The sequence below is a fragment of the Panthera uncia genome, chromosome D1, assembly GCF_023721935.1.
Source record: "Panthera uncia isolate 11264 chromosome D1, Puncia_PCG_1.0, whole genome shotgun sequence".
In the NCBI taxonomy this organism is placed as follows: domain Eukaryota; kingdom Metazoa; phylum Chordata; class Mammalia; order Carnivora; family Felidae; genus Panthera; species Panthera uncia.
The window spans coordinates 7,363,450-7,378,303 of NC_064808.1; the positions used below are offsets into that span (position 1 = coordinate 7,363,450).

Consider the following 14,854-nt stretch of genomic DNA (forward strand, 5'->3'; position numbering starts at 1 on the left):
TCTTTCTTTCCTCTTTTCCTTCTTTTCTTTCTTTCTTTCTTTCTTTCTTTCTTTCTTTCTTTCTTTCAGAGGCTTCATGCCCAGTGCAGAGTCCAAGATGGGGCTTGAACTCACGAACCTGAGATCAAGATCTGAGCTGAAATAAAGAGTTGGATGCCTAACTGACCGAGCCATACAGGTGGCTGAAACAAAATTATGTTTCAATAACACACCTTTGCAAATGCTAAATTCTAGTTCTGATTGTCTTTGAATGTTTGTTGTTTGCCTAAACTAGACAACTTGAAGTCAACTTCAGAGAAATGGCCACAATGGCTCATATATAAATAACCTTTGTGCTTGTTATTCTGTGGAATAACAGGACCCCATGGGCATATGATTATTTGAGCAGCTGGAAAATGGGATGAATTCCCCAACAACTGTATAACTCAACTATCACCTTGACCAATTCTATGTGTCTAGGATGACAAAATCACTCCTTAAAAGCCAGAGTATACCCCACACCATGGGGTTGACTATGACTTGTGGTGATAATGGACAGCCCCACTTACCCTATGATTGGGTTAGATGATACACTTAGGAATGTCCTCATCTCCTGAGACAGATCGTCTCCCAACTGCCAGTGATTCCAGTTGTAATTAGGATATTGTTAAGGCTAAACCTCAAAGGGAGAGGGCTTCTTCTTTTTTTTTTTTCTTAAAGGCTTATTTATTTTTGAGAGAGAGAGAGAGAGAAGGAGGGTTGGGGGGGGGGGTAGAGGATCTGAAGCAGCAAGCCTGATGCAGGGCTCAAACTCACGAACCACAAGATCATGACCTGAGCCGAAGTCGGCTGCTCAACTGACTGAGCCACTCATGCACCCCAAAGAGAGAGGGCTTCTTGATGGTTTTATCCCTTAGCCATATTTGTCCTAGGAGCCATTTCTATTGATGTAAAATTGCAAATAGAGGCTTTAGCCAAGCATATAGAAACCATCTTTATCCAGACCCAACTCATAGTCACCCACAAATTCAGAAGGTGGCCCTCCAAAACCACACGGCCCCTAATATCCTGACTGCAGCTCAAGGAGGCCCAGAATCAGATGGCTGGCTCCTAACAGGGCCCAATGGCTGTGTGACTCTAACCTGTGGCCATGACTCCCTCCAGGCTGGATAGGCCTCTCTACTCTGGGTTTTGCCTGGATGCATAGATGCATGATTAAAACCATTACCAACCCAGCCAACCTTCCAAATTTAAACATAATGGTGGACACATTCTGTGTTTCATTGTATGACCACCTAACATTCCACCTTTATTTCCTTTTGAGAACTGGAGGGTGTCATTTAGCACATGGAAGCTTTTAATAAGTACATGGTCAAAGTCCTAAATGACACTCAAAATAGCATTTACCTATTAAATGCTGAAGTAACACAAACGTGGAAAACAGTTTTACAAAATGGAACGGCATTAGATGTTTTAACTGCTGTGCAAGGCAGAACTTGTGCTCTCATAAAAACAGAATGCTGTGTATACATTCCAGATTACCACAAAAATATTTCTGGGTTTCTAAATGACATGAATACTTCAATTGGCACTTTAAATGATCCCTCTCTTTCCTTTAATGATTGGTTAAATTCCTGGACCGGAGGAAGATTTTTGTTAACGATCAAAGGACTCTTATTTGGGCTTCTTTTTCTTTTTGTTATTCTAATCATGTTTTGCTGTTTACCCCCACGTCTATCCACCTGATGCCAAGACTCCTTCACTGCCATAACTCCAAGTCAACAGATGATCCTTTCCACTCAGGAAGATCCATATTTCCTGCCTTTTGTAACTCCTATATATAGAAGTCGCCAACTGACCAATGTTGACCCATAGGTAGGAACGTCTCTACACCCCTATTCAGCAGGAAGAAGTTACAGAAGATGAGACCTTCCACCCTCAGCAACTTAAAGATTTAAGTGTCAGAATTGTTCAGGGGGGACTGATGTGGAGAACAAAGGCAAAAGAAAAAGAAAAAGAAATTAAACTTCCTTACAACTTACAAGCCATTGCCAAGTACATGAGACAGGCAGAGTGATCTTCCTCTGGGAGCTTAGCTGCCTCAATGTTCACCGTTTGTTAGAGGCAAAAGGCAACCCTAGCTTGACATTAGCCCAACCTCCAGGATCCTGTAAAAAATCCCTTTGGAAACTTCTTTTATCTCTACCCACCCCACTCCCCCAAGATATACGTTATCGATCATCCCCCAAACATATGGCCCACTGATACACCTGAAGGGTCTCATGACTAAGAGTTTACTAGACAGTAGTAAGTGACTCCTCAAGGTCTTAGAAACCTTTCTTCCAAATTCTTTAGAGACTTATACTATCCCTAACCCTCTCCCAGTCACTCCTCACGATCCCAGTGCAACTCTTTCTGCCCACAACTTCTGTTCTCCATGTTTTAATAAAACCACCCTTTTTGCACTAAAGATGTCTCAAGAATTCCTTCTTGACTGTTTGCTGCCAGACCCCAACATTTCATATCAATAGCCACCTCAGGTTTATAATCTGGTAGTTTAGCAAGCTCAACAGAGAGTAAATTCATCTTGTCCAGTCAATTCCAGAAAAGTTAAGAGGATGCCTCTTACTAGTGAGACTAGGCCATATGCCCATCCTTGAACCATCACTGTGACTCTTACATCCCATGTGAACTACATTTTTGAGAGTTATGTATGGTAGTTTCCAAAGTATCTGTGGGATGATATTATCATGGAATAAGGATATAGCATACACCACCACCTGTCTGTCAAATAACTATGTCCCTTTTTTCCCTTGCTAACAGAGTGCAAATTCTATTCAGCAGCAATGTGGAGGGAAGGACAGCCCTTTGCTCAGCCTCAGATGAACCGTAAGTGGTCTAACCCAAACACCAGAATTCTATTTCTTTTGTAGTTTCTGGTTTATGGGTCTGCAGGTGATGAGGCTCTAGCGAATGAGATTCTAAGGGACAGTCTGCTGGAAGGCTCTTGGGAGGGTTTTCCTCCCTAAGAAAATGGTATTGTCATGTGAGGGTGGGAAGTTCTAAAGCTATGGCAGCCATCTTGAAGCAGATCCATAGAAAAACTAACCTGTCAATTTGTATTGAGAGGCTGAATTATCCTCCCTTAGTGCTCCCTTTTGAGACTCCCTTTAAAAAAAAAAAAACACATTGTACTAAAATGCACATAACATTAAATTCACCATTTAAACCATTTTATTATTTATTTATTTTTTATTTATTTTAATTAAAAAAATTTTTTACATTTATTTATTTTTGAGAAACAGAGTGAGACAAAGCATGAGTGGGGGAGGAGCAGAGAGAGAAGGAGACACAGAATCTGAAGCAGGCTCCAGGCTCTGAGCAAGCGGTCAGCACAGAGCCCGATGTGGGGCTCAAACCCACAAACTGTGAGATCATGACCTGAGCTGAAGCCAGACGCTCAACCGACTGAGCCACCCAGGCCCCCCACCATTTAAACCATTTTAAATCCCATAATTCAGTGGTATTTGGTACACTCACAGTGTATGAAACCATCCTTACAATCTAGTTCCAGAATATTTTCATCACCCCAAAAGGAAACCCTTGTACCCGTCGAGCCTTTGGCAAACACTGCTCTATTTTCTGTCTCTCTGCGTTTGCCTATTCTCAGTATTTCATATAAATGGAATCATATAATATGTGGCCTTTTCTGTCTGGCTTCTTTCATTTAGCATCATGTTTTCAAGATTCATCCATGTTGTAACATATCGATTCTTCCTTCTTTTTGCAGGCTGAACAATTTTTCATTGTATGGATATACCACATTTTATTTATCCGTTCATCAGAGACGGACTTTCAGGTTGTTTCCACCTTTTTGGCTATCATGAATAGGGCTCCTATGAACCATTCATATACACGCTTTTGTTTGAACGCGTTCACTTCTGAGGATATGCCTAGGAGTGGAATTTCCAGTGATATGGTACTACCATATTTAATTATTGAGGAATTGCCAAACTGGCTTCTACAGTGGCTGCACCATTTTATATTCCCACCAGCACCGTAGGAGCGTTCCAAGTTCTCCATATCCGCACCAACGCTGGACTATTTTCTATTTTTATGATTACAGCCATCTTAGTGGGTGTGAAGAAGTATCTCATTATGGTTTTGATTTGTATTTACCTAAGGACATTGAGCATCATTTCATGTGTTGTTTGGCCATTTGTGTATCTTCTTTGGAGAAAAGTCTTTTCGAGTCCTTTGCCCATTTTTTAATTGGGTATTTTCTTTTTGCGGTTGAGTTATAAGAATTCTTTAAACATTATGAATAGTAGATTCATCAGATACACCATTTGTAAATATTTTCTGCTATTCTATTGTCTGTTTGCCTTCTTGAAATTTTTTTTTATTTTTTAAAAAATTTGATGAAGTTTAATTTGTCTTTTGTTTTGTTGCTTGTGCCTTTGGTATCATACGTAAGAAACCATTGCCAAGTGCAAGGGCATGATGATTACCCTGTATGTTTTATTCCAAGAGTTTGATAGCTTTAGCTTTCATATTTAGGTCACTGATCCGTTTTGAGTTAATTTTTTTGCATGTAATGTGAGGAAAGGTCCAAATTCATTATTTTGCATGTGGAAATCCAGTAGTCTCAGCACCATTTGTTGAAGAGACAATTCTCTCCCCACCGACTCTCCTTGGCACCCTTGTCAAAAATCCATTGACCTATAGTTATACAGGTTTCTTTCCGGACTCTCAATTTTATTTCATTGCTCTGTCTGTCTTTCCATATGCCAATACTATACTGCTTTGATTACTGTCATTTTAGTTAAGTTTTGAAATTGGAAAGTATGAATTCTATAACTCTGTTCTTGTTTTTCAATATTGTATGGGCTCTTGGGGGGCCCCTTGAGATCCCACCTGAATTTTAGGATGGGTGTATGTATCTTTGCTTAAACCCCTGATGTTGAGGGTGACCCTCCCCCCTCTTCTCTTCTGCAGGTCACAGACAGTAGGTATAATAGCAGGTGTTCTAGGAGTGGTCTGCTTGTCGCAGGCCTCATCTAGAGTCAGAAGCAAACAGGAAAAGCAATAGGTCCAAGGAATTGTCCTGATAGCAACATTTAGTGTGGAGAAATCTTGCTTAGCCAGCTGCTGTGGAATTCAGTTGATCCTATTAGAGACACAGTACTTTTTGCATCCAATGTTTTTTTACTCAACATTATGTGTGTAAAATTCTTCCATGTTATTGTGTAGAGCAGTATTTTGTTCTTGTTCATTGCTTTGTAGTTTTAGAAGTACAGCAGCAATTATTTATCCATCCCACAGTTGATGGCAATTAGCATGGTTTCTATTTTAGAACTATTCAAATAAAACTGCTATTTGCACTCACATGCACATCTCTTGGTGGACATATGCACTTATTTATTTTTATTAAAAATTTTTTTTAATGTTTTTATTTATTTTTGAACAGAGAGAGACAGAGCATGAGCGGGGGAGGGGCAGAGAGAGAGGAGACGCAGAATCCAAAGCAGGCTCCAGGCTCTGAGCCATCAACACAGAGCCTGATGCGGGGTTCGAACTCACGGAGTGTGAGATCATGACCTGAGCCCAAACCAAGAATTGGTTGCTTAATGGACTGAGCCACCCAGGCACCCCTCCTTGTGCTTTTTTTTTTTCATTTCTCTGATGCAAAACCCATTTAAAAATATTTATTAGCCCACTTGAATATCTTTTTTTTTTTTTTTTTCGGTGCAAAAAGGTGTTTTTATTAAAGCACAGGGACAGGACCTGTGAGCAGAAAAAAACTGCCTGAATATCTTTTTTTTTTTAAATTAACTTGTTCAAGTGTTTTGCCCATTTTTAGTGGGTTGTTGGTCTTCTCGGTGAGTATTCACATGCAGCAAAGTATCTTCATGGTCAGTGTCGCTTCGGAGAGTCCATCCACCTATCTCTTCACTAGACTTCTGTGCTGCCAATTTTCCATTCATGTTTCTCTCAAGTCCTTGAAATCCATTATTAAATCTGCACAAATCAGTGTAGATCTGCACCTCTGGGGAGCTCCATTTTTGGAAGAAAATGAGCCACCAAGTGCACACTTCTCAAGGTTCTGTCTCCTGGGAGTTTTTCCTTCACCACTGTCTCTCAGGGCCAACCCTGAGTGGGGCTGTAGTGCTGCAGGGTGCATATTCAGACAGTGCCAACATTATATTTTATTCTTAAAAAATTTTATTTATCTATCTATCTATCTATCTATCTAGTGTGTGGTGGGGGGGGGGAGAGAGAAAATGCAAACACAAGCAGGGGAGGGGCAGAGAGAGAGGGAGAGAGAGAATCCCAAGCAGGCTCTGCACTGTCAGCACAGAGCCCAACATGAGGCTTGATCTCGGGAACTGTGAGATCATGACCCGAGCCAAAATAGAGTCAGACACTTAACTAACTGAGCCACCCAGGTGGCCTGCCAACATTTTATGCCAAATAGCTTGTAAACCAGGCCCAAAGATTTTCCTTCTCAGTTTGCTGCTCACAGGAATATCCTATGAGGCTGTAGGGACAATTTGAGAGAGAAGACCCAATATATGAGAGTAGGTGCTATGGGAATCTGGGAAGGCAGGCACATCCAGCTGCCAGACTTGGACCAGAAAAAATAGCCAGTACAGATATCTATGGAAGGCTACTGCCTCTGCATCTGGTGCTGGGCTGGGTGTTCCTGTTGGTCAAGAGGCCAGGGGTTGGAAAGAAGAGCTGGGCAAGCTGATCTCCACCAACATCTTTAACCGAAACCCAGTGCCTGCTTTATCACTTCTGCCTTCCCTGATTCTCGAAATTGTCTCTTTAGGCCAACTCTAACCAGGACCACATAGGAAAGGGGATTTGGGGACATGTAGTTCTCTTTTAGCCAAACACACAGCACGAAGTTACTTACACCCATCCAATGAGTTCGTAATTTCAGAAATTATATATTTGTCTATTTGACTTTTTTTGGTAATAGATTCTGACTCTCTGGAAATTCGATTACATCTTTTCATCCATTTTCTCTTATTTTCCTGTACTTTCTTAAACATATTAATGGTAAAGTCCATGTCTGTTTACTGGGATATTTGAATTATCTGTGAGTCTGCTTCTCATTTCTTTTTGAATATTGGTCATATTTTCCTGCCTTCTTGCATGTCTAGTGAATGTTAACTATGTTTTGGACTTTTGACACAAAAGAACAATTATCTTTTTTTAAAAAATAGGCTTTACTTTTTGGAGCAATTTTAGGTTCACAGAGAAACGGAGAGGAAGTTACAGTGATTTCCCACATAATTATTGCCCCATTCCCCCGTTTCCCCATCATCAATATCACCCATCAGCGTGGCACATTTGTTACAACTAATTACCTACATTGACACATCATTATCACCCAAAGTCCATAATTTATATTAGAGTTCACTCTCGGTGTTGTACGTGTTATGGGTTTAGGCAAATGTATAATAACATATATCCACCATTAAGGTATCATACTTAGTAAATACATTGGTCTAAAAATCCTCTGTCCTTGATCTAGTCACTCCTCTCTCCCCTTTAACCCCTGGCAACCACTGATATTTTTATGGTCTCAAAAGTGTTGACTTTTCCAGAATGTCATATGGTTGGAATCATACAGTATGTAACTTTTTTAGATTGGCTTCTTTCACTTAGCAATATGCATTTAAGGTTCCTCTATGTCTTTTCATGGCCTGATGGCTCATTTCTTTTTAGGGATGAATGATACTGCATTTTCTGGATGCACCACCGTTTATTTATCTGTTCACCGACTGAAGGATATCTTGCTTGCTTCTAAGTTTTGGCAATTACGAATAAAGGTCCTATAAACATCGTTATGAAGGGTTTTTTGTTTGTTTGAACATGCTTTCAATTCCTTTGGATAAATACCAAGCACATAATTCCTGGATCATATGGTAAAAGTATGTTTAGATTTGCAAGAAACTGCCGAGCTATCTTCCAAAGTAGTTGTACCATTTTGCATTCCCACCAGCAATGAATGAGAGTTCCTGTTACTCCACATCCTTGTCAGCATTTGGTGTTGTCATTTTCCTGGATTTTTGCCATTTTAACAGGTGTGTGGTGGTGTCTTGTTGTTTTCATTTGCATTGCCCTGATAACACATGATGTGAAGCATCTTTTCATGTGTTTATTTGACAACTGTATATCTTCTTTGGTATCTATTAAAGTCTTTGACCCTACTATAGATTGGATGTTTGTATCCCTTCAAAATTCGTATGTTGAGATCCTAATCCCCAATGTGATGGCATTAGGTGGGACCTTTGGGATGTGATTAAGTCATAAGAACAGAGCCCTCATGAATGGAATTAGTGCCTTCATAACAAGGACTCCAGATACTCCCCTCACCCCTTCCACCACATGAGGTTACATTGAGAAGATGGCTATTGATGAACTAAGAATCAAGCCTTTACCAGAGGGGCTTGCCTGACTATGCTTACACCCTGATCTTAGCCTTCTAGCCTCCTGAACAGTTAAGAAATAAATTTCTGTTGTTTATAAGTTACCCAGTCTGTTATAGCAGCCCAAATGGACTAAGATAGGCTCTTATTTTAATCAGGTTGTTTGTTTTCTTATTGTTGAGTTTTAAGAGTTCTTTGTATATGTTAGGTAACAATCCTTTGTTAAATATGTATTTTGCAAATACTTTTTTTCTCAGTCTGTGGCTTGTCTTTTCATTCTCTTGACAGTTCTTTCACAGAGAAGAAATTTTTAATTAAAAAAAATTTTATTTTCTCTTTTTAAGTAATCTCTACACCCAATGAAAGAATTTAATGTTAATGATGTCCAGGTTTTTAATTCTTTCTTTCATGGATTGTGCCTTTGGTGTTGGTGTTAAATCTAAAAAGTCATTGCCAAAATGAAGGTCATCTAAATTTTCTCCTGTGTTATCTTTTAAGAGTTTTATAGTTTTTCATTTTACATTTAGGTCTGTGATCAATTTTGAGTTAATGTTTGTGAAGAGTGTAAAGTCTATGTCTGGATTTATTTTTTTGTATGTGAATTTCCAGTTGTTCCAGCACCGTTTATTGATAAGACTATCTTCTATCCATTGTGTTGCCTTTGCCTCTTTGTCAAAGATGAATTGACTACATTTATGCGGGTCTATCTCTGGGCTCTCTATTTTGTTCTATTGATCTAGTTGTCTACTCTTTCACCAGTACTACACTGTCTTGACTAGTGTAGCTGTCTAGTAAGTCTTCAAGTTGGATAGTGTCGATCCTCCAACTTTGTTTTCTTTCAATATTGTGTTGGCTATCATGGGTATATTGCTTCCCCATATAAATTTTAGAATCAGTTTGTTGCTATGCATAAAATAACTTGCTGGGGTTTTGATTGGGATTGTGTTGAATCTATAGATCAAATTGGGAAAAATTTAACATCTTGATAATATTGATTCTTCATATCCATGAACATGGACTATCTCTCCATTTATTTAGTTCTTTGATGTCTTTCATCAGCTTTGTAGTTCTCCTCCTATAGATTTTTTTTCAATTATTTTATTGTGGTAAAACACAGATAACATAAAATTTACCATCTGAACTATTTTTATCATCTTAACTATTTTTTAAATGCTTATTTATTTTTGGAAGAGAGAAAGAGGAGAGGGAGACAGAGAAAACACAAATGGGGGTGGGGTAGAGAGAGAGGTGGACAGAGGATCCAAAGCTGGTTCCACGCTGACAGCAGAGAGCCTGATGCAGGGCTCAACTCAGGAACTGTGAGATCATGAGCTGAACTGAAGTTAGACACTCAACTGACTGAATCACCCAGGCACCCATTATCTTAACTATTTTTAAGTATACATTTCAGTGGTATTGAATCCATTAAATTCATAATGTTGTGCAATCATCAACACCATTCATCTCTGTAACCCTTTCACCTCGTAAAACTGAAACTCCATACATATTAAACAATTACTCCCTATTTTCCCACCCCCCTAGTCCCTGTCAACCACCATTCTACTTTCTGTCTCTATGAATTTAACTACCCTAAGTACCTAATATAAGTGGAATCATACAGTACTTGTATTTTTGTGATTAGCTTATTTTGTAGCATCTATCAGGATTTCCTTCCCTTTAAACACTGAGTAGACGTTAATTAGACCTAGTGTGGTGATCATTTCTAATGCATACAAATATCAAATCATGTTGTACATATGAAACTAATATGTTATATGTTAATTATACCTCAATTAAAAACATTTTTAAATGTTTTATTTATTTTTGACAGAGAGAGAGAGAGAGAAAGAGAAAGTACAAGTGGGGAGGGACAGAGAGGGAAATAGAAGGTCTGAAACGGGCTCTGTGCTGACAGCAACAAGCCCAATGTGGGGCTTGAACTCACAAACTGTGAGATCATGACCTGAGCCAAAGTTGGATGCTCAACTGACTGAGCCACCCAGGTGCCCTTAAAAAACATTTTTAATAGAGTTCCTTTTTTTTTTTTTTAATTTTTAATGTTTATTTATTTTTGAGATAGAGCAAGAGAACACAAGCTGGGGAGGGGCAGAGAGAGAGAGAGAGAGAGAGAGAGAGAAAGAGAGAGAAAGAATCCCAAGCAGGCTTTGTGCTGTTAGCAGAGAGCTCAGTGTGGGGCTTGAACTCATGTGAGATCATGACCTGAGCTGAAGTCAGACACTTAACCCACTGAGCCACCCAGGTGACCCACCCCCCCCCCCAAATTTTTTTTTAATTTTTAAAAAATGTTTTTATTTATTTTTGAAGGAGAGAGAGAGAGACAGAGCATGAGTAGGGAAGGAACAGAGAGAGAGAAGGAGACACAGAATCTGAAGCAGGCTCCAGGCTCTAAGCTGTCAACACAGAGCCCAATACGGGGCTTGAACCCACAAACTGTGAGATCATGACCTGAGCTGAAGTCGGATGCTTAACTGACTGAGCCACCCAGGTGTCCAAAAAAAAAAAAACATTTTTAAAAAAGACCAAATAATATATCCCACTGTATGCATATACCACATTTTGCTTATTCATTCATCTGTCAGTGGACACTTGGATTGCTTCCACATTTTAGATATTGCAAATGATATGGCTATGAACATGGGTGTGCAAATATCTCATCAAGACCCTGCTTTCGATTCTTTTGGGTCTATACCCAGAAATGGAATTGCTGGATTATATAATAATTCTGTATTTAATTTTTTGAGGAAATGTCATACTATTTTCCACCACTGCTGCACCATTTTTATTCCCACCAACAGCTCCAATTTCTCCACATCCATGCCAACACTTGGGTATTTGATGTGATAGATTACATTGATTTTTGAATATTGAACCAGTCTTGCATATCTGGGATAAATCCTATTCAGTGGTGCTTTATAATTCTTTTTGTAAATTGTTCAATTTGATTTGCTAATATTTTGTTGAGAATTTTTGCATCTATATTCCCAAGAGATATTGGCCTGTAGTTTTCTTTTCCTGCAACATCTTTGTCTGGTTTTGGTATTAAAAAAATGCTGACTTCATAGAATGAGTTAGGAAATATTCCCTCTGCTTCTATCCTCTGAAAGAGATTGTAGAGAATTGGTATCATTTCTTCCTTTAGTGTGTTAGAAGTCACCAGTGAACCCATCTCAGCCTGCTACTTTCTGTTTTGGAAAGTTATTAGTTACTGATTCAATATCTTTAGTAGATAAGTCCTATTCAGATGATGTATTTCTTCTTGTGTGAGTTTTAGTGCATTGTGTCTTTCAAGGAATTGGTCCATTTCCTATAGGTTATCAAATTTGTGGCTATAGAGGTGACTATAGTTTTCCTTTATTATTCTTTTAATGTGCATGAGATCTGTAGTGATGTCTCCTCTTTCACATCTGATATTAGTAATTTCTGTCGTCTCTCTCTCTCTCTTTTTTTTTTTTTTTCTTAATCTGGCTGGAGGCTTATCAATTTCATTGATCTTTTTAAAGAATAAGTTTTTGGTTTCATTGGTTGATTCTTAATTTCTGTTACCTAATTTCAATTTGATTGATTTCTAATTTCAATTTCATTGATTTCTGCTCTAATTCTTTTTTTTTTTTTTTAATTTTTTTTTTCAATGTTTTTTATTTATTTTTGGGACAGAGAGAGACAGAGCATGAACGGGGGAGGGGCAGAGAGAGAGGGAGACACAGAATCGGAAACAGGCTCCAGGCTCTGAGCCATCAGCCCAGAGCCCGACGCGGGGCTCGAACTCACGGACCGCGAGATCGTGACCTGGCTGAAGTCGGAGGCTTAACCGACTGCGCCACCCAGGCGCCCCTGATTTCTGCTCTAATTCTTATTGTTTATTTTCTTCTGCTTACTTTGGATTTAATTTGCCCTTCTTTACTAATTTCCTAAAACGGAAACTTAGAATACTGATTTTAGACCTTTCTTCTTTTCTAATATATGTATTCAATGTTCTAAATTTCCATCTAAGTACTATTTTTGCTGCATTCCACAAATTTTGATAAGTTGTGTTTTCACTTTCAGTTAGTTTAAAATATTTTTTTAATTTCTGAGATATCTTCCTTGACCAATATGTTATTTAGAGTGTGTTGTTTAATTTCCATGTATTTTGCAATTGATTTTTTGTTATTAATTTCTAGTTTAATTCAATTGTGGTCTGAGAGTAGACATATGATTTCTATTCTTTAAAAAATTGTTTTAATGTTTATTTATTTTCGAGAAAGAGAGAGATATAGAGCATGAGAAGGGGAGGGGCAGAGAGAGAGAGAGGGAGATGCAGAATCCAAAGCAGGCTCCAGGCTCTGAGCTGTCAGCATAGAATCTGACTTGGGCTTGAACCCACAGACCATGAGATCATGGTGTGAGCTGAAGTTGGACGCTCAACAGACTGAAAACCCAGGTGCCCCAATTCTTTTTTTTTTTTTTAAGTTTATTTATTTTGAGAGAGAGAGAGTGAGAGAGAGAGAAAGTAGGGGAGGGGCAGAGATAGAGGGAGAGAGAATCCCAAACAGGGTACATGCTGTCAGTGTATAGCCCTATGTGGGGCTTGGAATCATGACCATGAGGTCATGACCTGAGCCTAAATCAAGAGTCGTTGCTCAACTGACTGAGCCACCCAGGTGCCCCTGATTTCTGTTCTTTTAAATTTGTTAGGTGCATTTGATGGCTCAGAATATGGTCTATTCTGCTGAAAATTCCATGTGAGCTTGATAAGAATGTGTATTCTGCTTTTAGATGAAGTAGTCTATAGATGTCAATTATATCCAGTTGATTGATGGTGTTGTTTAGTTAATCTATGTCCTTACTGATCTTCTGCCTTCTGGATCTGTCCATTTTTTGAGAAAAATGTGTTGAAGTCTCCAGCTAAAACAGTGGATTTATCCATTTCTCTTTGCTGTTCAATTAGTTTTTGCCTCGTATATTTCGAAGCTCTGTTATTAGGTGCATACACATTAAGGACTGTTATGTCCTCTTGGAGAACTGACTCCTTTATCATTATGTAATGTCCCTCTTTATTTCTGATAAGTTTTCTTGTTTTGAAGTCTGCTCTGTCTAAAATTAATATAGCTACTACTACTTTCTTTTGATGATATATAGTATATACCATGGTATACCTTTCCTTTCCCCACCCATTCACTTCTTTTTTAAGTTTATTTATTTATTTTGAGTGAGAGAGTGAGCACAAGCAAGGGAGGGGCAGAGAGGGAGAGAGATAGAGCAGGGGCTTGAATCCATTGTGTGTGTGTGTGTGTGTGTGTGTGTGTGTATTAATAGACTGTTACTATTATCACTTTGGACAAACTTATTAAGACTAAGAAAACAAGGCAGCATGCCTGGCAGTCCTGCAGATCTGTCTCTTGCTTTAACAGTGTTTTGATGGAACAGACCAAGGGATGTCCCTTCTACCAGCCTCCAACCACCCTCCAATCTTTTTTCCAGTCACAACCTTCAGAGCCATCTTCTTGGCCACCCTCTGCCTCCGGGACCAGCCAACACACTATTTTGAGCTTAGCTCCTTATTACCGATCAACCGTGAGCTCCCAGATTCATCAGAATTATTCCCCTGAGGTGGAAGCCACCTCAACTGCCTGGTCAACATGCACCTGAAGGCCTCCTGCACCTACCTCTCTCTGGGCTTCTATGTTGACCATAACAGTGTGGCTCTGCAGGGAGTTGGTCACTTCTTCTGCAAGTTGGCTGAGGAGAAGCATGAGGGTGCTGAGCCTCTCTTGAAGATGCAAGGTGGCCATGCCCTCTTTTGAGACATGAAGAAACTGTCCCAAGATAAACCCTGGATGCCATGGAAGCTGCCATGGTTCTGAGAAGAACCTGAATCAGGCTCTTTTATATCTACATGCCCTGGGTTCTTCCTGTGCAGACTCCCATCTCTGTGACTTCCTGGAAAAACACTTCCTAGATGAGGATGTGAAACTCATCAAGATGGTGACCATCTGACTCACATCTGCAGGCTGGCTGGTCCCCAGGCTGGGTTGGACCAGTATCTCTTCAAAAGGCTCACCCTAAAACATGACTAGGAGCCTCTGAAGCCCAGCATCCTTTGAGGGCCCCCTCTGGCATCCCCCTGGTGACAAAGCTTGTGCCTGAGCCTCTCCCTGCAACCACTAGGCAGCTTTTTAACCACCCTGGAACCCTCTCCCAAGCCATGGACTACATGGAAACAATAAACTTTTTGAAGAAAAGAAAGAAAGAAAGAAGAAAGAAAGAAAGAAAGAAAAATTTTTTATTTTACTTTCACTTATTCTTTCTTTGATATTCTTCCTTGATGTAGATTCAAATGTTTGACCTATATTATTTTCCTTCTTTCTGAAGAACTGTTTTTTAACATTTCTTAAAAGAAATGGTAGGTTTGCTGGCAAAAAATTCTCTCA

The 14,854-nt window shown here is 39.3% G+C and overlaps 1 pseudogene; it reads left to right on the forward strand.

Moving 5' to 3' along the window:
- The first annotated feature begins 11,078 nt into the window (after positions 1-11,078).
- On the forward strand, positions 11,079-14,611 carry LOC125911188 (ferritin light chain-like; annotated as a pseudogene).
- The last annotated feature ends 243 nt before the right edge of the window (positions 14,612-14,854 follow it).